At 39.9% G+C, this 25,913-nt stretch overlaps 1 protein-coding gene across 5 annotated transcripts in view; it reads right to left on the bottom strand.

The window, feature by feature from the left end:
* Positions 1 to 20,722, bottom strand: part of LOC149228455 (uncharacterized) — a 437,914-nt gene extending 417,192 nt beyond the window's left edge. For 3 of the 5 annotated variants that reach the window (XM_089378217.1, XM_089378218.1, XM_089378216.1), the window contains exon 1: positions 20,328 to 20,721. The gene's annotated coding sequence lies outside the window, so the exon portion shown is untranslated. Of the gene's footprint in view, positions 1 to 20,327 lie in introns of all 5 variants that reach the window. The other 2 variants (XM_089378219.1, XM_089378220.1) reach the window with 1 other exon arrangement.
* Between the last annotated feature and the right edge of the window lie 5,191 nt (positions 20,723 to 25,913).

Consider the following 25,913-nt stretch of genomic DNA (forward strand, 5'->3'; position numbering starts at 1 on the left):
TTTCCATTTGTTCCAGGCAGCAGCAGATGCATTTGATGAAGGCTCAACAATATTGCCTCTTACATGGTCCAGCACTCCTTGATCTTCAAGGGTTAGATCGATAGACATCTTCCATCTGTGATAGTCAGCTTTCTCACGGAGCTTGTCTTCGGCAGGAAAGAGTGTTGAGGACCCCATAGTTCTTTTAGGATAGCCTTGCCAATCTTCTCTTCAATGATTGCTCTTGCTCTTGCTCGGGCTTTGTCTTCACCTCAGCTCTGATACCATGTTAAGTTATGGTATGTTCTATGCTTATAACAGTTTACTTCTTTTTATTATTATATTCCACCAATTAGCAATCACATGTACATAAAGTAAAGTGCAGATAGAACACTAAATGATCGACAGAAAACAAGCCAAGACAAGAGACAAAAGATGTGGCGGCTAGCCAGGGACAAACCCCACAATGTGTGGGGAAACCCTTTGATCAAATCTTCTTTTATCTTCAATAATTTAGTAGAGAGAAATAGTACAATAAATCTAATTCATATCAGCAGTAGCAAACCCTAGATCAGTAGCATCAGCATTAGCGGCTTCATTATCAAACTAGGGCAGACCATATCTCACAAACCGACAGTCGGATTGACTTCATTCCACCACCAAAAGTTTCGGCTTCGAGAGGAGGTTCAGATGAACCTACAGCGCAGTTCAGATGAGGAGATCTTCTAGGCCACGTAAGTCAATCTTTACTTCTGCAGTTGCAGCTTCAGTTTCAGCAGTTTCCGGCTTCAAACTAGGGCAGTTGATATCTTGCAAACCGTTCGTCGGATTGACTTCATTCCACCACCAAAAGTTGCGGCTTTCAAAGGAGGTTCAGATGAACCTACAGCGCAGTTCAGATGAGGAGATCTTCTAGGCCACGCAAGTCAATCTTTACTTCTGCAGTTGCAGCTTCAGTTTCAGCAGTTTCCGGCTTCAAACTAGGGCAGTCGATATCTTGCAAACCGTTCGTCGGATTGACTTCATTCCACCACCAAAAGTTGCGGCTTTCAAAGGAGGTTCATATGAACCTACAGCGCAGTTCAGATGAGGAGATCTTCTAGGCCACACAAGTCAATCTTTACTTCTACAATTGCAGCTTCAGTTTCAGCAGTTTCCGGCTTCAAACTAGGGCAGTCGATATCTTGCAAACTGTTCGTCGGATTGACTTCATTCCACCACCAAAAGTTGCGGCTTTCAAAGGAGGTTCAGATGAACCTACAGCGCAGTTCCAAAGAGGAGATCTTCTAGGCCACGCAAGTCAATCTTTACTTCTGCAGTTGCAGCTTCAAATTCAACAGCTTCCGGCTTCACATGTGTGAGAGAGAGAGACCCATTTCAGCGCAGTAGAGAAGAGACTCATATCTGCGCAGTAGAGAGAGAGAGAGATGTGATGAGATGAGTGAGTCCAAATGAGGAAAAGTCCTCTTATATTTATACACAACGTTGGTGGGTGAATAGATGCGACTGTTGGGCTTCTGAGCCTACATGAGTTGTAGGTCGGCTTGATAATAATTCCATAATCAAAATAAATTTATATCACCATGAATACTTATCGGAATCGGATGATCTTTATATCAATCCTGCACCTCTCGACGAGAGGAATCTAATAAAAATATTATCAACCATGAATAAGATGACCCACATGAATTTTTGCCCTGGTTGCCAATTTTAACACAATCAGTATTACTTAAGTCAAGGCAAGAATCATCTAAAAACTCACACGGATCGATCCAGAGATGATCCTAGCCATTGATTAAGTTTTAATCTTGGTCGTGGGTGCTCCAACAGAGAATGTATTTGAGGTATTTTATTAAATAGTTTATATGCAAATTGTAATAAAACACCTTTAACATATTTCTTCAAATGACTTGCATGCAAATAGGCAAAGATCAACTACAACAGAGGATGCTCAATTTCCTTCGTCAGCCTCTGCACTGCTCTACGCAGTCTCTATGACATCAAGCCTCCAACCAATCTCTGATGAAGTCATTATGCCTACCTCTACTAAGGAAATTGTCTCTCTGACACTCTGGAACCTCTGCCCAGCCTCTCAAACTGAAATGAATTTTTCCTTAGCTAAATCGAATTACCAATCTAAAGCAATTGCGCAGTCCTTTGTGCTGCCTCATTGGGAAAAACTCGGCCCTCTTGCTGCTACCTCTCCAAATCCGGAAAATCTCCTCGAGACTCAGTGTCCCTGCCCCTCGCTCACTGCTTTGATCTTTGGCTCTCCAACAGTTGACTGCTGCTACTTTGGAAATCAATCTGCTAAGGAAATCGAATTTCTGGTGTTATCAAGTGTGTTCTCCAAGTGCCCATCAATTTCCTCTTATAATCCACTGTTGGAGCTCCAACGGCCAAGATTAAAACTTAATCAATGGCTAGGATCATCTTGGAACCAATCCATGCGAGTTTCTAGATGATTCTTGCCTTGACTTAATTGATACAAATTAATTAACCAATTTTCCTAATTTTAGACTTAGGAAACATTGAAAAATTGGTTAATAATCTAAATAAGTCACTTCTAGGTGGAATTTCCAGAAACGATTTCTGGGTCTTGGATATCTCATGTATTCTAGCCTCTCCACCAAATTCTGTGGCTAGAACACATTCAATGCTCCAAAAACTAACAAGGAGCAGCAAGGAAGATTCATGGAAGAGCTTAGGATAAGGGTAATCAAGATTCAAAACACAATTAAAGTTGGATGAATTCTCTCTGAACTAATTCTAGATGAAGCAAATATCTGCTTCAGATCGAGTTTCCAATGACCCAACCCCTCGCATAACAGACATAAATTCAACTGAAGAAGGTTGAAGCATTTATGAAGGTTAATACCAGCTTCTTACCAATCTTTTGATGCTAAACCATGGATGGATAGTCTCTTTATACCCACCTGAGCATGAACAGGGCATCAAGTCTTTGCTGAACTTTTATGAGGCAGATTCATGATTTTGTAGCAGTTGAGTTCTCCTGTACTCAAATTATCATCTAGACATCATCTGAGGTAACAAAGTTCCTACAAATTCACGAGGTCCCCTAAGGTAGCCGCAAATCGTTGTATCCACCTAGGGCTGGAAATTCATGTATTTTGAGGTTGAGCAAGACCCTCTGAGATCAATTTCGTGGCTTCCTATAGCAGATCGGGCATAAATTTGCATTTACTATCTGTGTGGCACACGAGGGGTTTTTGAAGCAAAATTCCACCAGATCTAAAGTAAAGTGCAGATCTTGTAGCAGAGTGAAAGGATTGTTGTGGAAATACGAAGATTATAATTGCAACATATCTGAGATTATTGAGGTGATTAAAGGCAAAAGACAAGTGCAGACCTGAGGCAACTAGGGTTTTGATTAATATAACTCGTATAGTGTTTTATCAATTTGCATATAAATTCGGACTTGTGTTTTGTTGTTGAATTTGCTAGGGTTTGTTTGGGACTAAATCTATTACATTGGTTGGTGGAATTGTTGGATTAGACTGTTGGGTTTATTTCATACTGGAAAGTCAATTTTGTTTATTGAAAATTATATTATTTGTGTTGAATAAAATTGTTTGTACAAAAAGAGAATTTTTGTTTGAAGCCCAAGCTACAGAAGAAAATCTAGGGCAAATTTTCCCTTTTACACTACATCCCATTATCATAGTCAACTCCCATACTTGAAGGGAAGCCCTTAGGAAGTGCCTCAAAATGCCTCCAAGTGTCAAAAACCATGCTCTGGATGACTTACATGTCACCTTCTCAAAGGCTAGAAGAGTGATGTGGCATCATCTTTCTCCATCATTCGAGATCAAAGTGCTAGTACAAGCCCTCCCTAGTCATCGTGGGGATAACCATCATCATCTGGACTCTGGATCATGTCATGTCCATCAAATAGTGTCAAGGCTAGCCTGGGGGCATGCTGGGTCCATTGGGTACATCATCAAGAATCTCCAACACCAAGTAAGAGGAGCTCAGCTTTTCAGCGTCTAGGGATGTTGTAAGGTGTCAATCATCTACTGGAATCATCAAAGCGCCCAACGTTATGCTCTAAAGAGGAAATGTTGCATCTGCAAGGTCATCATTGCTCTCTAAAAGTGTGATACGACCTGGGAATAATGTGTAGTCGAGGCATGAAATGTTCCCTCAAGAATCTATTGCTATGTAAAGGACCACCTGGTAAAAATATCTCAAGATTAAATTGCACACCCTTGAGTAAGTTTATTTTCCTTAGTTTTGTTTGAATTTAGAATTGCTCCTTAAGAAACCCTAAAATAATTTGAATCCTAGATTCCATTTGCCCTAGATTGATAAGGCACTAGTCTTTATCATTTGTGGCATTCTATTTAAAACCATAAATTCGTTTTTATTTTTTATTTCATGATAAATTAGGATTATTTTTTAGCAAAATGTCGTGATATTAGCATTTAATGACTTGTTGATGTATGCCCTAGGGGTGGGATCTGTTTAAAAGTGCATTAGAGAAGTTATTTTAAAGTTTTTTATGCACTTTCTGGGCATTTTCTAGGGTTGACATCATTCTTTATTTGTTGTTATATGTTATTTTACCCATCAAAATTTGTTGTAGATTTGTCCCTAGTTTGCTCTTAACAACCTTCATTCCATATAATCTTTATACAATTTTAACTGCTAAATTTGTTGCTATTATAGACTTTTGTTTTGCTGCAATTTGTTGCACTAAAACCATAGTTTATAGCATCCTTGTGTTTTCCTTGATTCAATGTATTCGAGTAAACTATTTGAGACATCTTAGGCTAAACCCTAGCCTTTAGATTGTCCCATAGGCCCCTTGAACCTGAGTAATGAATATACTCCCTCATCCACTACGAACTTTGGCTCATCATACCCTAATCCAATGGATATTTTTATTATAGGATCCTTAGGGAGCACTTAGCTTAAGATTCTTGGATTACCTAAACCTTAAATCTTACCGGGAAATCCTCCCCTATGTTGGATTGTGTCTTTCACTAAAGAGAGGAGTAAACACTGAGGTGACATTGGTAACAATCCCATCTGTTGCACATTGTTTAGGTCACCTAATGAGGCTTTGCACTAGGTGTTAGATTTCATTGTAACAATCCTAACGTTTTACTTAAGATCGATGAATGAAATATTAATCTCAAAATCTGGCATCCATATATCTTAATGCAAAACACTATAAAAGCAAAATTAAGTAGGTATTTAAATTCTTGGCTTTTTAGTTTCAGTGAAAATTCAAATATATAATTTCGATTGAGGTTTTACTACCACAAAGTGGTCGAAGAATTTCATTTGCAGCTATCTTCAAGCACCTGCTGAAATTTTTCTTAGTTTGTTAGTCAGCGAGAAGTGTCACTAAAACTAATTCCATTCATATCTTAGCAAAATACCACTATTTCATTTGCAATGGCCCCCTGAGGTAATACATCCATATTCCAATTACGCAATTTGTTGAGCTACGTGTGTTTAGCTTAGACTATCATATAAGAATTTTCACTTAGCCAATCCAACCAAAAGAAATCAATATCAATGGTTGTTTTTAGTTAGACCTTCTGTTATCACTCTGAAATTTCTCAAGGTTAAGGAAAGAAATCACCGAGGTAACCACAAACCTACTTTGGAGATTAGGATCTAGCCTTCCTAATCTCAGAGAAGGCTCTCTTTTTTTAATTTAACTTTGTTTATTTATTTGATTTTAGGCTAGTTATGATTGTGCTTGGGTTTTTTATTTGAATTTGGGTGGTGGGATCACTTACTTAGATGAACCGAGGGTTGCTTTTACCATTGGGCTATGGGGTCAAAATGTCAGACAAACAGCACTGGATTAAGTTCTAAAAACAGTGTCTACAGGGCAAGATAGAGGAGTTACTACAGATCTCAAAGGCTTGATGGTGAAATGGTTACCAATTGGATCCAGGGAGCAATTAAGGGTTCATTAGGCCAAATTATAAAGAGAAATGAAAGAGGTCAACCGGGATGGAAGAGAAATTAAGGGTTCTCAAACCCGGATATCAGAGGAAAACATATAAATGATTAACTGTGCAAAACAGAGTGTACTTAAACAAATTCTGAGTTAAATTTCTTGTTAATTCATTTAAATTCAGATAACACTTAAGTTTATGAAACTCATAAAAAAGTAACAAAATCAGACAACGAAAATAATTCACTACAATAGCTCATCTCATGAATCCTGTAGTGTAATATTTTATTACTTGCTCCAGTTTGTTGACTTGAAAATTGGTACAATAACCCTTAGGTTTAAGATCAAAATAACTCTACAAATGTATAGCAATTCACACCCTTAATACTTCGAACTATGAAGTATTTATACAAAATATCCCAAACTGTCTTGGAAACTAATCTAGGAGAAAGAAATATCTTCATGCAAGAAGATAGAGACAACTATTGAACTGTTGTTTGTTGTCCCTGTTATTTAGGTTTTGCTGGCTTTGATCTTTTGATATTTTTCACTTTAATCTACTTTGTTGTTTGGTCTTCATGATGAATGTTATTGTTACACAGCAATTTGTCACCGTCCCTGCTACCCCTATCCCGCATTTTGGAGGACTCATTCCGGGACCTATGAGAAGTGACATGGCCTACAAACACTTGCATTACATTCCTCTGAACATGAGCTTTGTTTGCCCTGAAGACATCTCCTGCTGAAAAACCCTAAAAATAGCCCTTTTTCCATTGGCGCGGTTCCATAGTGCAGCCCTCGCGCCAATGGGGGAAATCCTCCAAAGAGGGCGCGCCAGTTGGCGCTCTGTCACAGAGTCGCACCCGCGCCAACCATAATCAGTGGTGTTTTTTAACAAACAAACGGCAGAAGTTTCATCCTAACAAATTCCTGGACTGAATCTATCTTGAGTTGGGTGGTTTGGCTACGGATTTCCATAGAGAGGAAGTGGTTTGCCACCTCTCATGGAAGCTTCCTTGATGATATGGCCAATCCCATGATTATTGTGGATGATCCCAACTCCCCTTCCTCCATCTATAAAAGCTTGTCCATTTTCCTTGGCAAGCTAGTTCTAGAGTTTTTGGAGTTAGATAGTCAGCTAGTTGGATAGTTCCAGAGATTGAGAATTGTTAAGTGCTTCATGCTGCAAGAGCCTTCTTAATTCCCTTAAGGCCAAATCCAAGCAAGGAGATTATTGTCCAAGATCCAAAGAGAGAGGCTTGTCCTTATTCCCGACAGGCTTTGCGAGACATGTGCTGCTGACCCGCCAAAGGAGAATCCAGCATCAGAACTTTGGTTGTATTCTTCTTTGATTGATTATTAATGAACGACTATTGGTTATGGTTCCACTCTTGTTATTATTTGTGATGATGATGAGTTATGTCCTTTCTGACTGACATATAGTTGCATATGCTGGATTTTATGCTTGTGTTTGTGTCGTTCTTTGCATGTGCAGGTGTCTATTCACGGAGATCGTGAGGATTGTGATCTGTCGGAGCAAAGGAACGGGAGCACCACCTCTTCTACAAGCACTAGCGTTGGAATCCAGGTAGGACTTCATCACTGGTCTATTAATTTGCAATTAGGAACTTGCGTTGTAGCGTTGTATGATTGTTGCTAGACCTGGTCTAGGCTAGTAGGGATCGCCTCTGTCCGCAGAGGGGATTTACCTCCTCAACAATTTGGCGACTCCACTGGGGAGCTTGTCTTGCTTTTTGGTTGTTTCTTGGTTTTTACCTGCTTGGTTAGCCTTCTGGGTTGAGTTCTTTTGTTGTTTCTCGCCTCTTGGTTTACCTGGTTATTGTTGGCCTAGCTTTGGATCGCTTATTTTTTATTTTGGCATAGCAAACTTTACTGGCGCGCTTTTATAGCGTAACAGTCGCGCCAATTGGCGCTAGTTGCTCATATACAACCCGCGCCAATCATTAAAAGGTGCTAGTTGCAGCCTGACAGTCGCGCCAGGCCTGGGAACTTTTGAAGTTTGCTTGTTTTTTAGCCTCCTGAGCTTGGTTTTTGTTCTGGGTACCTTTTTTCGACTGCTTGAGTGTGTTGGAGTCTTGTTTGACTGGCTTTAACCTTTACCCTTTGGGTGTTTGCCATTTTCTATCGATTTCACGTTTCTAGCCCTAGGGCATCTAGTGGCTTTGTGTGTCGAGCCTTCCTTAGGAGTTTTGGTCTTCTATTGGTCCAGTCGACTTTCTGATCGCTCCCTTGCACTTGTTTAGTGGTTGTTAATCATTTCATTGCATTGTTTGAGTGACCTACCTCTTTTTCACTTGAACTCCGCTTTGTTTCGTTTTGGGCCTAGATTACACGGCTCATTTGTGTCTTTGGGACTTTTCTCGTTTTTGAAGGACTGCTTTGGCATTTAGGGATCTGATTGTGTTTGCATTGAGTGAATTTGGTTTTTACTCTTTTGTTATCCTTTCTCAAAGTTTGTTTAGTGCATCTTGCCATCAATTTTTAAAGAAAAAAACAAATCTCTTTTGCTCTTGATTAGTTAATGTGAATTAGAGCTTTTCGTTGTTATTAGTGATTAGTGACTTTGAAGAAAAGTTTGTTAATTTCCATTAGCTGCATTAGAGATATTGTTGATTGTTCTATGATCATTTTGTTTGTGTGAAAGCTCTCAACTCTCTCGTAGCTAGCATTCATCGAATGAAATGATATATTGTGGCATATAGTTTGCATTTAGGAAATTTTGAGACATTACATACGATAAGGCCTGAAAACTGAAACATAATCCAAGATCAACTTTAAAATGAACTGAATGAATCTAACAACGCATTGGAACATAACGCACACATTTAGAGGTCTAGGCTAGAGACGTGCTCCGGCGTCGTTAAACCTAGTCACTTTTGTTTCACTCAAGGTTGGGTGATTCCTCCTTCCGTGACTCAATAGTGGTCTAGCACGGATTTGAGCTCCCACGTACCGTCGAGTATATGGGGAGACCCCACTAGGTTATCATCCTTTATCCATAGGAAGCCGTGTCTGCCGCCTTACAAGCCGTAACGCACCGAACACAGCATTCGGGAAGATTGACTGCCGTACGGAAAGTCCTTGGTTTTCATATGATTGCCAAGGTGTATATGCAGTTTTACAGGTTGTCTGGTAAACCTTTTGCCTAGTTTCTCCAGAGTAGTCACTTTCGTTCCTTTTCGGACTCCCTAAAAGAAAAGGTCCATCTGAGCACTTGTCACTTCAGGCTCATTAAACATTCGAAGGCGACTAGAGTCATCTTTTTGTCCTTTTCTCGACTCTTTAAAGATGAAAAGGTCAAGTTATGTCCTTGTGTCTTAAAATTTATTCGACTACGTTCACATCTACCTTGTTAGATCTTGTTTGCGTTAGCTTGAGTAGGGTTCTTTCTCATTTTCGATGGCAACCTTCCCCGAGTCTACCGGTCCCCCAGATGGAAACCCTAGTCCATTTCCTTCTTTTGGAAATGTCGATGCTCCGTATATGGCAACTTTGTCCTTGCCTGGATTAACCATCGGGTTGCCTATTTGGTTGTTCTCAACCTCTGTGGTCTCTAATGTCTCAACTACTGGTCAATCAGTTCCTCCACCCGAACAACATCATGTTGATTCCAAGTTGGACCTCTCCCCTTCTTCGCCTGTTTCTACGTCCTCGTCTTCTACTTTGCCTGGCGAAAGTCTGGATTCAAGTAACTAGGTGGTTAAGAAGAAGAAGAAGAAGACAAAGAAGAAGAAGTCTCATAAGCGAGAGGCTAAAAGTGCAGTTACTGCTCCAAATCCATCCCAAGTTGAAACACCTCCCGCCCCCCCGCGGAAGGTTAAGTTTCCTTGTAAGTTGTGCAAAGGTGACCATCTTCTTCGTGATTGTCCTTGCATTCCTAGGATCCTAGAAGTATGGTCTCACGATCCGGCTCGTCCCTCATTGTCCTCTGAAGCTCATGGCGATGCCACCCTATCAACTGACAACATTCAGAAGAAAGGGAAGATTCGAATCCCCTATAGACTATGTGAAGGCAACCATCCCCTTCACCTTTGTCCGCTCATGGATAAAGCTTCCGCTGTCTTGGAAAGTCTTACAGCTTCTTCACCCCAACTTCTCGTTGGTTATCAGAGGCTCTCTTCTGACCCCCTCCCTGTGGACAAAGAGATCAACTTAGATTCTTCTCTTGTCTGTCCTCCTCCTTCCGAACCTGGCTGTGCCAAGCCTGCTCCAGACCAACCGTTGGTCGGAGAGAGTGTCGACTTGGGTTCACCACCTGTTGATTACTCTGTTCTGGAGGAGCATCATGATTCTACTGCTCATGTTCTTCTCGTCTCATCAGATTCTCCTAAGTCCGAGAATGACTCTCCTATCCTCGTTGATCAAGGGGGTCCTCCTTCGGCTCCTGTAGAGCAGGGGGCAATCATACGATTCCCCCACCAAGTAGTTCAGTCGTTTCCTTCGACTGGAGTCATTTGACTACATTCCGCCTTCCATCCCATGTGCCTTTCCAGATTACAGTACATGCCTATGATAAGGCAGTACCTGGCACTGTCTTGGATGAGGGTGCATCTATCAGTCTTATGCCCTCCACTACTTGGCAAGCTTTGGGTTCCCCACAGCTTGTGCCGGTCATGCAGAATCTGTTGGCATTTGACGGAGGAACCAGTCAACCTTTAGGGATCCTCCCGAAGTTTCCTGTTACTTTGGGAGGCAAAACCGTCTATATAGACGTACTGATTGTCCAAGGTGCTTTAGATTTCAGTCTTCTCCTTGGTCGTGACTATGTTTATGCCATGGGGGCCCTCGTCTCTTCACTTTTCCATGTGGTTTGTTTTCCGCACGATGGAAGAATGGTGACTATTGATCAATTATCGTTCTTTAGTCCCCTGATGCCTCCTACACAGCTGTCATCCCCTCTCGGTTCTTGCTCGCAAGCAGTACCTTCCGTGCCACAGGTCAATTATGTGGCTACCTGTTCCGTCTCCGCCTCTGCTGATGATCATGCAGATGGTCTCGTACATCATGTACTAGGGGCATTGGAACCCGATCTGTCATTGGTGCCTCCTGACATGTATTCCTCCCAAAGTGCATTTCTTCCACCCCGTGACGACCTCTTGGGAGCCATGTTCTCGGATGGCCCATGAACAGGCATCCCGAGGACAGTTCTTATCTTGTGTCGACCTCGTTCAAAAATGAAACAAGGTGCCGAGGATAGATCTGATCTTGTGTCGACCTCGCTAAAAAATGAAACAAGGAGTCACGAGGATAGTTTGTTCCTGTCTCAACCTCGTTAAAAAATGAAATTGGCTGTCCCGAGGATAGTTCTGATCTTATGTCGACCTCGTTAAAAATGAAACAAGGGTTATGAGGATAGTTCTTTTACTGTGTCAACCTCATCAAAAAATGAAACAACTCCCTTTCCAAATAGAGTCTTTTGATTAAGATCTCGTAAAATATAAGTCGAGTCTTTCATAGATCTCGAGAGTGAACCTTCATTCCATCCACTTTGTTGAATGCAATGAAGCTTGGGGGGCGTGTACCTCGATTTGCGTCATTATGCTGGGGGCATGCGAACTTATAACAAGCATAGTTTTTGTTTCAAGCTTGTGTAAACATGAAACCGAATACAAGCATAGTTTTTGTTTCAAGCTTGTGTAAACATGAAACCGAATCCAAGCAGAGTTCTCCATGGTTCAAGCTTGTGTAAAAATGAACCCATACCTGATTTACATCTCGTGATTGCCGTTTTATCCGCTAAATTCTGCTAGATGAGCCTTGGTTGTTTCATCCCATCGCCACCATCTCTTTGGCCGATCATATGCCTTCACTTGGTTGTTTTTCCTTTCCTGAGGAACCGCAGCGATGAGTGGTTTTATTAGCCAGCCTCTTGACCATTACATGTTTTGAGCAGTTCCACCATTGTCGGAACCAGTTGCTACCCTTTATGCCACTCATTCCTCCAGGACAAGTCTCCTTTAAGCTCTTTTCTGACTCGTAAAAGATGAAAAGATTGCCGAGTATTTTTCCCTTTTTGACTCGTTAAAGAAAATAAAAATGGAGGTCTGCTTTCAGCTCTTTTCCGACCGTTTAAAGATGAAAAGATGGCCGAGTTTTCCTCTTGACTCGTTAAAAGAAACAAGAGGCGGTCGCCTTTAAGCTCTTTTTTCGACCGTTTAAACACAAAAAGATTGTCGGGTTTTTGTCGTTTCAGGCTCGTTATTGGTTACGAAACGATGTGCTTCCGACCACTTTTCTACTTTTTCGGGTCGAAGTCACTAGTTATGAAAAGTACTCCTCGATCATAATGGTCGAGCAGTTCTTTCGAGTATTGTTTTATACTTTTTCGGGCTCGAGAGACACAACTTTACGAAAAAGGACACCCCTAGAGTTTACTTTTCTGTTGTCTCTTCAAACTCTCTAAAAATGAAAAGACGCCGAGTTCTTCCTCTGTTAGGCTCGTTAAAACTTGATGATATTGGATTCCGTCGAAATGACGCTTTACAAGCATATGCTATCCCCGTCAAGCTTGTTGATAAAAATAATTGGGGTACTCGCCAGAAATGGTGGGGAAAATGGAACCAGAATCATTGTCGTGTCGGCAATATGTCGCTCTTGAACATGGCACTTGTCTGCATTCGTGTCTGGGTGGGGACATCTCATCTCGTTTTTCACTTGCCTCCGTGGGTTTGGGTGATCCTGTTTGACCTCTCATCTGCGTGTTGCCTTGTCACCATGACCTCTGATCATTTGATGTCAAATACTGCCGAGCCCACTGTCGTGCCGCCAATATGTTCAAGAGAAGTTGACCTCTGTGAAATACCAACCTCCCTCTGATAACTCACATAATCCTAATTCACAACAACCTTATCGTCCTCTGTCTCGTGTCGATGATGTGGGAAACACTATGGCCCACCTTCGATCAAGGTCACTTCCTGTCGACTTCAGCTCATTATCCAGGAAGTTGATCTAGAGACTCCCTTCTGGTGCCTTGGAGCCTGCATGCCTCAATGGCAGGTTCTTCGCATTCGACGCGAGGTTTTCATCATTGGCCTCCGATCGAATGATTCTACAGGTGTTCGACACCGGCTCACTGATTCGCATGCCGTAGATTGTACCTATAGTACCTTGAGGGCCATTGTCATTATTGGTGGTACCTCTCGCGTCTGTTAACAGCTTTCACCATTGGCTGGTAATCAGACGATGTTCCTGCATGTTCGACTTCGACTCCTATATTCGCATGCTTGAACTTGTACTTTGTTCGGATCGAGATGGAGCGCAAGACCCTGGATTTTGTCTGTTGGGGTCCAGGCTGCGATTTTGTGGATTATTATGATTATTACATAACTCATTCACTGGATCGTTGCGACCATGCCTAAGTCTATTTATCGATCTTCACTGGATGGCTGCGACCATGCCTGAGTCTATTTATCGATCCTCACTGGATGGTTGCGCCCATACCACATATATCATGTATTTGAGATATCAGTTGTATTTCTCTACGCAGGTTTTCTGGCGGCAGTGTTTTTGGTTGGACATGTTCTCATAAAGCATTTCACCCCTCTCTCTCTCTCGGGCCTCATGCTTTAGGGGGCATCTGTTACACAGCAATTTGTCACCGTCCCTGCTACCCCTCTCCCGCATTTTGGAGGACTCATTCCGGGACCTATGAGAAGTGACATGGCCTACAAACACTTGCATTACATTCCTCTGAACATGAGCTTTGTTTGCCCTGAAGACATCTCCTGCTGAAAAACCCTAAAAATAGCCCTTTTTCCATTGGCGCGGTTCCATAGTGCAGCCCTCGTGCCAATGGGGGAAATCCTCCAAAGAGGGCGCGCCAGTTGGCGCTCTGTCACAGAGTCGCACCCGCGCCAACCATAATCAGTGGTGTTTTTTAACAAACAAACGGCGGAAGTTTCATCCTAACAAATTCCTGGACTGAATCTATCTTGAGTTGGGTGGTTTGGCTACGAATTTCCATAGAGAGGAAGTGGTTTGCCACCTCTCATGGAAGCTTCCTCGATGATATGGCCAATCCCATGATTATTGTGGATGATCCCAACTCCCCTTCCTCCATCTATAAAAGCTTGTCCATTTTCCTTGGCAAGCTAGTTCTAGAGTTTTTGGAGTTAGATAGTCAGCTAGTTGGATAGTTCCAGAGATTGAGAATTGTTAAGTGCTTCATGCTGCAAGAGCCTTCTTAATTCCCTTAAGGCCAAATCCAAGCAAGGAGATTATTGTCCAAGATCCAAAGAGAGAGGCTTGTCCTTATTCCCGACAGGCTTTGCGAGACATGTGCTGCTGACCCGCCAAAGGAGAATCCAGCATCAGAACTTTGGTTGTATTCTTCTTTGATTGATTATTAATGAACGACTATTGGTTATGGTTCCACTCTTGTTATTATTTGTGATGATGATGAGTTATGTCCTTTCTGACTGACATATAGTTGCATATGCTGGATTTTATGCTTGTGTTTGTGTCGTTCTTTGCATGTGCAGGTGTCTATTCACGGAGATCGTGAGGATTGTGATCTGCCGGAGCAAAGGAACGGGAGCACCACCTCTTCTACAAGCACTAGCGTTGGAATCCAGGTAGGCCTTCATCACTGGTCTATTAATTTGCAATTAGGAACTTGCGTTGTAGCGTTGTATGATTGTTGCTAGACCCGGTCTGGGCTAGTAGGGATCGCCTCTGTCCGCAGAGGGGATTTACTTTGACCTTTCATCTGATACACTTTCATCTGTATTTATTTATCTGCATCCTCTGTTTAGTCTTTTACCATGAATGTTGTGTCACCTGCTTTTACTTTTACCCATCACAATAAATCACATCATCTGGTATCTTTTATTCTTATCCTGCTTTTATGTCTTTAGTAAAAGTGAATTTTACTAAAGACCTGTTTGACTTCATGTAAAAATGTGAATATGTTGTTGCTGATTTATCTCTGTTTTAACACTCAATGTGAATTCTTCCACCTTATTGCTTTGTTATCTTTTCACTTTTACCTTTTACAATAAGACATAAGTAACAAGGAGTAAAATATGTCCTGGAGAGTTGCTAGTATGAATCTTTCACTGTTTGCTAGTGAAAATGATTTCATCTCTATTTTAACCTTTTACTGTGCAAATTTGTCTCTCTCTGCGTAAATGACTTCTTTCTACTTTGCTGCCTAGAATCTTTTGTTAAGGAAAATCATTCGAATACATTTCTTTGTGAGTTCTTGGAGTAAATAGGTTTAACTTAATATTAAGTTGTTTATCCAAATTCTCCTTCTGCTAATAACATGCAAAACTAAACATTTCGTTAATAAAATCCAGGTCTGCGAGGAGGTGATAGAAGGCTATATTGAATTGGGAAAAACTGTGGGACGAGTTCTAGCAGCGAAGGTTCAATTCTATTGGCATTGGCTCAGGAAGCTTTCACAAAGTGAATGAGCGAAAAGAGTCAAAATGAGAGTCTTCGGCCTTTTAACCAGTAATGGTTAGAATTTGGCGCAAAATTTTAGAAATGAACAGTGAGTGGTTTCGGCTTTTGGAGGCGGTTTCAGGGGGCATCGCACCGCTTTTGGCAGTCGGGCGGTATTTCCTTGAGAGCACGCGAGTTCGCCTGGAACTGCCACGTAGCCGAAAAGGGCCCGAGCAAAACCTCGAATCTCGCGTGCTCTCAGGCTAGTAAAGATCGGAAAGGGAGTCAACGAGATATGGATGCACATCGTTGGATTTGGGGGTGGAAGATCGGACGGTTATCGCGCGATGAATATGGTGGGGTGTTAACCTTGACATGGGGTCGGGTACGGAAGCGTAGTTTGATATAATGGAGGTGGGGTCAAGATATATATTAATATAGTTTAATATATGCAGGTTTGTATTATATGGGCTTGGGATTAATAAATATGCGTAATTATTTTAATACGGGATACATGTATAAGGGTAATTAAATAATTAGAGTTAAATGTTAATATTTAGTATATGAGCGGGATTGTAAAAAATACACTAAGTTTCTAATGTAAAATTAATATCAGGAATGGATATTTTCACAGTGGAGGCCGACATAAAATTTAAGCATTTATATTTAGGATATGTGTATTTTGGGGGTATTAATGAATGAAGTGGAAATTAGTAAAGGGACCCTTTTTTAAACTTTTCCAAGGATAAATGTTATTTCAAACTTAGTAAAAGGAGGGGTTTTTTTATTATAAGCAGTGGGTTAATAAGGGTGGGACCAATGTTTTTAAAACTGGAACCGATGGCCGGACCGGGCAACCTAATAAACCAGTTTACCGACCGAAACTGGTCTAACCAGGACTGGTTTGGTATAAACGAACCAGTTTTAGAAAAATACATTAAATAATTATTTTTTAATGAAAAAACTATTTTTAAGATTTAAAACCATGATTCCAAGCCAATAGAGACAAAATATGCAAAGATTGCTCATTTATATACCATGTAAAGGTGAATATATCAAAATGGCACCGAGTGCAATATATATCATCGACAAAATACATAAGCAATGAGGCTCTAAATGGCCTCTAGAGTGCAAAAACAAAGCCTACAAACTATGGGGCCAGTGGCCTACTACAAGACTCCAGTCTACATATATGATAATACTATAATAGTGATCAACATTATCACTTGAAACTTCTCATGAGTCATCATGATCAAACTCAGTTGGTTGAGTCTCGACTCCCAAACTTTGCAATCACAAACTTCTCTATTGGTTCAATGACTTGAGTCTTAAACTTTTGAAGGTATTCTGCCCTAATATGCCCTATTATTTCATTTGGTGCTCCACATGGCTTTACATGGCCTCCTATCCCAGCCAAGTGTTGCTTGAACCTGTTAATACCCCCTCCTTGAATGGATTTTTGGCAATATTTGCAGATCATTTTGCCATCAATCATATCACAATGAGCCCATGCAGTATCTCTGGCTTTTGGAGGCATGATGACTACCTGGAAATGCAAACTAGCTTCCTTAGCCTCCTCTTGAAGATGGCAACTCCACTGACAGCTACACACTATCTCCAAAATAGCTCCAACTCCAACTCCAAGATGACTACTTCAGCTGCACAAAAACTCAACACTCTCCAAGCTCACAAACAAACTCACAAACACTCACAAACACTCCAAATGAGTTGTGTGAGACAAATGAGAGTGAGAGGGGCCTCTTAAAGGCTTGGAGAGGGTGTTTTTGGAGGGAAAGCATCCTTAGTTTCCCCCCAAAACCCCTAAAACACAGTCAAAATTCCTCTTTTTTAACTTTACGATGGGCATGCCTCTAACCAGCCAATTTAGGAGGAAACCGGCCGGTTTGATACAAAACTAGCCGGTTCCGTTCTAAACCAGCCGGTTAGCACCGGTTAGGGCAAAAAAAAATGAGAAATGGGCTAATGAACCGGGTTTTTTGGCCGGTTTAGACCAGTGGACTTGCTAACCGGTAACCGGTTTTTAAAACTATGGGTGGGACCATGGGTTAAAAGTGGGGGGGTTTTCTTAACCACACCAAGGGTGGTGGGTTAAAAGGGATTTTTGGGAAAAATGCGAATTGGGGGAATTAATTAAATAATGCAGGGGGGGAAGGGAATAAAACTTAGGATAAAGGGTTTTTATGGGTTTTTAGGGAAATTAATAAGGGGGAAAGTGATTTTTCAATGGGAAATGGGTTTCACGCTAGGGAAAAGGGATTTTGAGTAGGGGGGTGACCTTTGGAGGTAATTTACTAGGGAATTGTGTGAAACCAAGGGGTAAGGGTCAAAATGAAGGGAAAATGGTACTTTTATAAGAAATGAGAAGAAAATGGAGAAATTAATAAATAAGTATGTGGGGGGAAATGAAATGAGGGGAAGTTAATTAAATCAGCTTGTGAACATCCTTTCATTTTCATAATTGCTCTTGCACACTGAAACATAGGATTAAGCATGATGAATGTGCTTATGCTTTAACAACCTTGTACTTCTGCAACCTTTCTTATACCTACCCTTTACTTACCCTAACATTTTTTCTTCACTTTATTGGGTGCATTTAAACTAGCAGACCCTTTCTCTCCTTTTTCTTTTGAAAAGCAAACAATGTAATTCTAACCTTATATCTTCCAATGGCTCAGATTAAGCTTATGAGCACATTTTATTTCTCTACCTAACTACTGATCTGCCAAGATTAAACAGTTTGGCTAGATCTTTATTCTCTATCTATAAACATGAAATTTAAAGCATGATCTAGTCAAGATTAAGCTATTTGACTATCATGGGTTGTGGCATTTATGACAAGCTGCACACAATCTTATTTGCAAAAAGTAAACTGAGAGGAGTGGCATTTGAATGTGCACACTTTCATGATCTATTTTTGTTTAGGGTTCATGTTTTTCACTTTTTTGATCTTTTGTTTTTCTTTTTGTCCTTTGATTATTTTTTTAGGACATACCCTCTTTACATTTTTTAATTTTTTAATATGGAAAACATTTTGCAGAAAGCAAAAGTATATACAATATTATAAGACTAATCATAGCCAATTCAAAATTATGAATCCTATTATTCTAGGAACCTAACACCTTCAATATCAATAGTCATTGTTTGAGCTAATACATGTAAAGTCGAAGTTTCAAAAAGGTTCAGCGCTTGCCTCAAGTGAAGCATTAAATTGTTCAAGTCTCGGACTTGTGCGATTAATATCATTGTATCAAGTTTCTTTTGAAATCATCATATCACCTTTTATTAAAAAATGTAAATGATGACTCCGGGAACCCTCATATATTAAATTGTTTCTGGAAAACACTTATGAGTTTACAAGGCACGCGCTTTTGATTGGTCTAAAGTATCCATTCTTCCTTTGAGATGAGAGAGAAGTCCTTGACCCTCCTAAGCATTCCTTTGTGCTCCATCCATCCATATTGCTCACAATGTCAGGTCACATCGCTCACAAGGTCAGGTCAGGGCTTATCCAGGGCAACTCATTTGAATCATATAATTTAAGGGTGTTGTCTAACGAAATGATGATTTTGCCTAGACAATGATTTTCTTGTTGGAATCCAGTGATTTTTTTTTTAATAAATCCGACCATGGGGTGTTTGAATCTTTTTTTGATGGTGGAAATGGATTCAACACTATCAAGAACCCCTGGAGCACCCAAAATTCTGAAGCTTGACAGCTATAACCCAGATTTCCAAAAATTCCACCACATTTCGTCAAAATCATGCCGGACTTTCCATTCTTTTCCAAGCAAAACATCACCTCATTAGACTACTCTTAATCTAATCAGGGGACTAGAATCTTAGTGCTCAGACAATGATCATGCTTATAATATGATGTTGACCACATAAAGAAATCACCATGTGACCAGAAATGCGCTGTCAACTTAAATTTCCAAAGATATGGTATTCAAAACACTAGCCAAATCTCTTACAAGGGATCACCCACACCCAAAGCTTTGCCAATCCGGAATCTGGCTTTGAGGTGCCATACCCTGGGTTGGTACCATCACCTCCTTAGACTGCTCTTAATCTAAATATCAGGGGAATAGAATCTTAGTGCTCAGACAATGATCATACTTATAATATGATGTTGACCACATAAAGAAATCACCATGTCACCAGAAATGCGCTATCAACTTTAATTTCCAAAGAAATGGTATTCAAAACACTAGCCAAATGTCTTACAAGGGTCACCCACACCCAAAGCTCTGCCAATCCGGAAGCTGGCTTTGAGGTGTCATACCCTGGGTTGGTAGCATCCCCTCACTAAGGTAATGCATCATCAGCGGTTTCGGTCACGTGTCTTGTGGGCCCTTTTGGGCATGTGGTTGTCTACCATGTCACTTCTTCAACACTATCTCACTGCCCTGTCATAAGGCATATCCTTATGTTGAGATTTCATTCCAAAACAATACTCTCTTCCTTATTTTTTCCTCTTTTCTTTGCAATAAGAAGTAAATTAAATAAGATAAAAACATAGAAGGAATTGAGAATAAAGGTCAATTATAGAAGATAAAAAGTTAAAACATAAATAATTAAAATAAATAAATAAATGAAAAGAAACAATGCATGTCAGCTCAGGATCACAGATAATTCCCCTTTCTATCAACTCTACCTTCAAAGTCGATGCAACTAACAATTTCTTTACCATAGCCATTCATCGAGAACAATAAATGTATTACATGAGAAGGAAGGTCTTGCTGTTTTTATCATTTTGGATTGCTGGGAACCCTTTCTAAGTTTCAGGGAGGAAGGCCGAAGCTGAAATTCCTTCTAGGGTTAGATACATAAATAGCCGAATATCCTGTAATTTTTTCATCTAAATATAAGGATTCGTCTTGAACTTCCACACAGACATGCCGATTATGATCTGCAGTTAGATTTAACCTTAAAATTTAGGAAATGAGTCAGACATAAATCAGAGGCACGAACTATACGTATACCTTTAAAATGATATGTACGTTTGCTGCTGCCGCTTCCGAAAACTCGAAACTGCGACTTTTTTTTGGGAATGAACTTCAAAATCAATGGAAGTTGTTGCAGTGAGGATGAGCTCTGAGAGGCAAATGTTAAAGGGAATGAATAACTGAATGTATGCTGGTGGAAGAAGCAACAGCCGCTTGCTAAAGGAGCCCATGTCTATTTTCCCTCATGGAATAAAGGGAAAAAGCAAGATGCATAAGTTTGTAATTATGAGAGCCAGGTGGCATCTAGAAGTCTCAGTCTATGGACCAAAGAATATCATATCTACCTGACCCACACACAAGAGTCCTGATATTAATGGTTTCTTCCATGCGAGTTTGCGGCTTTTACCCAAAACAAAATAATGACCTCTGAGTCGTTGCTGCAGGAACTTGACAATCACATGTTTTTCCATGGACCAAGCCAACTACGTGGCAACCCTATCTTATTATATTGTCCTATATTCCATACATAATGTCACAGGGCCAAATAACGCCCAGTGTTTCATGACAGGTGGAGAGAATCAGAAATGCAAATTCTTACGCCACGCTAGATAAGGACGAGTGAGCTGCATAGTTTTTTGTGGTGCTCATTCTCTACTTTCCCATTTTATATTCAATTTTTAATGTAGGTATAAAATGAAATAAATCAAACACTTTCGCTTTCGCTCTCGCTCTCGCTTTCGAGTGCACGACTTTATGGTTGACGATGTTTCTCCCGACAAAAGTGCTGCTAAGGTCGTTGTCGAAGTTGGAAAACGAAAATGGTCACTTAAACATAGCACGTGCATGCACACCTTAAATTCAATAAATTGGTAACTTAACATAGCACACGTGTGCATTATTTTATCATGCCTCATATACAATAAATTAAGGTAATAAAATTATTGCTTAAATGGTGACAAAATTCTCGACCTTTTCAAACCATAAAAGGGCTTACATGGGAGTCACGAAATTGAATCTAGTAAGGAAGGTAGGAATGATGAAAGAGGAAATAAATAAATTATTTTAACATTCATGATGTTAAAGATAGTTTATGGGACAAAATTGCTTCTTCATTTGCTTGATGTATTATGTTTTTTCTATGAAGCCTCATAATAAATGCTTCCAGTTTCTCGACAAACCCCTCGCTAAATAGATTATCCCAAGAGCTAGTAGGCAACATATCTGCGTAACATTTTTATTGTCTTTGAAGGCCTCACATTCTAAAATGAAATGTTTTTTTTTTCCACTTTTCTGGAAGAACAAAAAATGCATACTCTTTCCTCCCACCTTCTTTTGGCCTTTTTCCAGCACCCTGTTTCACAACAGAGTTGATGAGAATTAGTCATTAACTGAGCAATAAGAATTTTGGCTCTCCAAAAGATATTGGCCTCTATGTATGCTTTTGGTTGATGACTATGAGTGGGATTAAACACTTCAATATAGTACTTTTTTCTTTCTTTCTAGCTCCTTATCCCAAGTACGCTTGTGGAACTTATCCATAACAAAAGTTTTTATCTCTTTGTTGTTTACGAAACACGTGTTCAAGCAAATACCCCATTGACTAAACCATTTGTTATTTTGTTGCATCCATGTTCTTTTTATGTTGCACAATTTGTCATTAAAGATAACCTTAGGTCATCTACCCTCTTTCATTTGCTCAATTTTTTTTAAATACCTTATGACTCGCACCATAGCAATTGCTTCAATAGGAGCAGCCCATGTTTCACTTAACAAGATAGCATAAGCAACTGCACTTTTAATCTTTAATTTGTTTGTAATCAAACGCTTCTCAATTTTCTCAATTTGTTTCCACTGCATGTCGGATGTACTGCTGGCCCATAGTTCACAACCATAGAGAACCACCAAAATCACTAGAAGCCCAAAAAGAGTTTGAGTGGTTTTCTAGTCTCATAACTCTGCTTCTCTACACCTATTTTGAAAAGCATAAAATGCTTTCCAACCCCCCAAAGTTCTTTTCTTTCTACAACCATTCCAGCTTAGATTTTTGTTGAAGTCAATTCTGAGGTATTTGTAATCTGCAACTTCTTCCAGAATGTTGCCTTCAAATTAGAACTTATGTTGGTTATGTTTTCTTTTTTTAGAGAAAACCACCACTTTCGTTTTGCTAATATTGACTTGCATCCCCACACTTCTACGAAAATGCTCAAGGGATAGTAAGTGCTCTTGCAAACCAAGAGTCGATTTAACAATCAGAATAAGGTCATCTGCATACAAAAGAAGCCTTATAACAAACTTGCCCAAATAGATACCATCACCCCCTTACGAATTTAATCACTCCTCAAGCTTGTCGATATATAAACCAAAAAGGGTAGGAGACAGTGGGCAACTTTGCTTAACCCCGGTATCGCTTCTAAAACTTTCATAAATGCCTACTAAAGTTCTAATTTTGACTTTCACCTCTTCATACAGCCTATGCACAGCTGCTCTCAAATGTTTAGGAACCCCAAGTTCCTCCATTCTGTGCCAAAGCTTATCCCTAAGGACCGTGTCAAATGTTTTTCTGAAATCAACAAAGCAACAAAAGACTTTTTCCTTTTTCTCCCGAACTTTTTCAATGATGTGCCTTAAAGTTTTACAATGATCAATTGTGGAATGTTTAGGTCTAAAACATGCTTTCCCTTTAGCACGCTTACCTCTTTCTTCTATCCACTTCCTAATTTTATTTTCTAACATGCTTCCAAATAGCTTTGCAAACAAAGGGTTTATCATGATGGTCCTATAATTGGAAGGATTATTGAGATCACCATTCTTGAAAAGAGGTATTTCCATACTAGTTGTCCAATCTGTGGGGAGCCCCTGTTGTATGATGTTGTTGAAAATTTTTGTAATGTGAGGTGCAAGGATCTTTGAGCCCCACTTTAGATATTTTGCTTGGAGTTCAACTAAGTCTTTTGCTCTTCCAACACGCAACTTCTTGATACCCATCTCTACCTCTTGCACCATGAAGAGTTCAGTATCAATGTTGACCAAGGGGGAGGGTCAACCTTGGAATCATGCTCATATAGTTGTCTTGCATAGTCAAACCATTTAGAACTTGTAATATTATTTCCAATTTGTATCTTTCTCAGTTGGATCTCCTTCTAAAATAATTTGTGATTATTTTTCCCAAGGAAGATTAGTTATTCCCTCCTTGAAACCATGAAATCAGACTTTTTCTTGCTTAATAACTGCTTGTAAGCTTTGAGCTTTATGTTATCCTTGTTTGAATCTTTCCACATTCTCCTTGCCTTTTTGCATTCCTCGTCAAACCAAGCATTAACCAGAAAGCAATTTGTTTCATACTTCTTAATTTTTGCTCTTTTGCACTCTACAAATGCGCATTGAATTAAATGTGTTAATTCATGACTATGAAGGTCATGAATTGTGATTTTCTCCTTCTCAAATAGCCTCTCTAGTGCCACTTTGAAGGTATTACAATTTTCTGGAGTCAAAATAATTTTGCCCTTTGGGAGATTTTGTTGGACATGTTGAATTTTTTACTCTAATTGTTTCTTTTCAGTCCAAGAGAAACTTAAATAAATTAGATTCTGATCTGATTTTAAGTCCCAAAGTTGATCTCCAATCAAAACTTCCTCCATTTTCTCACACAAACCATGCGAGCAAATTACATAATCTACTACACTTGCTCCATTGTAATTATTGCAAGTGAAATTACTGGACTTTGCCCATCTAGTCAAGCCATTACAAATGACTAAATCAACGGCCCCGCATAGAGTAAGCAATTGTTCACCAAAGAGATTGCAACGCTTGTCCTCTGAAATTCTTTGCCACTAATGATTACTCTCTTCTATAAGCCAAATAAGGTTGCAATATTCTTTACAACAAGGAATGCTAGTTTGCTCACTTGCAGACCTAGCATTGAAATGACCCACTATAACGACTTCACCTAGCTGAGAATATGTTGCAATATCTACTTTTAAGAATGCAAATGGATCTTTGTGGTCAAGCCCTCTACCTTTGTAGACTTTTGAAACTTGCGAATAAAATAGCATGCTACAATTCTGATGTGGTTTCCATTTCCTGGTATTTTAAACCAAATGAATTGCTTATTTGAGCCTTCTTTTTCTAACTGAATGAGACGACCTTCTTTCTCCCTCACTAAAACCATCATACTCCCGTGCCCTTTGCCATTCCCTGTTGCCTTGTTCCACACTGAAATCTTCTAGTATCCTTCAAACAAGGGTGTCTTCCGCGCTTCATGCTCATGTGTTTTTATGAGGCAAATTATGTCTATATCTTCTGCAATAGGCCCTAACCTAGGTCCTCGCCTCCATGGGTAACCTCTACAGTTCCAACAAACTAATATTAAGGAAACATGGGTATGACTTGGTTGCTATTTATTTTGACATGCAAGACTCGTATTTGAGTCTTTGTCCCTGATTTCCCATACTGACCTTGCTTCCTAATTCCCTGTTGAAGAGTTTGTTGTCTCTTCTTTATTACCATATTACTGCTATGTTTTGGAAGGAGGTCCAAATCACGCTATCATAGCTTTACCTTTTAAAATTCATGCTCTCTTATCTTCATCTCTTGCTTCCCTAACCTTTAACATTTCCTCCCTCCTTTCCTCTTGTTGTCTTACAGTTAAATCTTCTTCTAGGAAAAAGTGAGGACCCCTCAAGAGATGCTTCTTACTTAGAATGATATATTTATCACATAAGCTAGGCATGATGAATTTTATGGGCCTGGATCTCTCACCGTTAAACTTACCCACTGATCTGATTTAGAATATTAGATTGTTGGGCTAAGATCATCCTCATATTAGAAACAAAATGCTTTCATTGTGCTTAAGGATTCATGATTTTTTTTTTGCAAGTGAAATGATGAGTTTTTATGTTAATTTTATGAGCAATTTAACATAAGTAAGAGACTGAACAGCAACATAAACATGTACAAAACATCATCAAAAACAAATTACAACAGGAACATGATAAAGGAGTTTACCCCTCCTCGGCTACATCTCCTTGGTCCAGCTTCCAATGGCTTGGGCCTCTCTATTATGCTCAAAAGTGTAAAAAAAATGTGTTTACAATGCTCAAATTCTTCTGAAACCTACTCCAATGAGTCCAGAATATCCAAAAATGGATATCTACCTCTTTTTTCATCTAATTTGGTCAGGAACCGAAGAAGTTATGACCTCTCCTAGTTTTTCCAATATTCGCTCCACAAATTGCACCATTTCTGGCATGATCCTACAATTTTGCTCCAAAAAGCGCTAACTGAGCGAAATTTTCGCTGCACTACGGCCATAAGCTATCGGCACCAACAACTCCATCGCAAATCACAATCAGCTAGAACCGTCGGATCTTATGGCTTGTGAAAGCGACATGGGCGATATGCGATCGTGATAAACAGTGGACCCGGCGGAACTATCAACTAAAACCCATAATCTTATCGCATCCAAGATCCATCGCAATCGGCGGAGTCAAGGGGTAACATATATACGGGAATCTGCACTATGCGATCCGTGATTACGATTATCGCATCGCAACCCAGTATGTTGGGGGTTGATTTTTGTAGTACTTCCCTCCTGCGATGTGCGATTTTAATTATTGCATCACA

Source organism: Pinus tabuliformis, chromosome J, assembly GCF_031772625.1.
Source record: "Pinus tabuliformis cultivar Carrire ecotype Pingquan chromosome J, CPIR1, whole genome shotgun sequence".
In the NCBI taxonomy this organism is placed as follows: Eukaryota; Viridiplantae; Streptophyta; class Pinopsida; order Pinales; family Pinaceae; genus Pinus; species Pinus tabuliformis.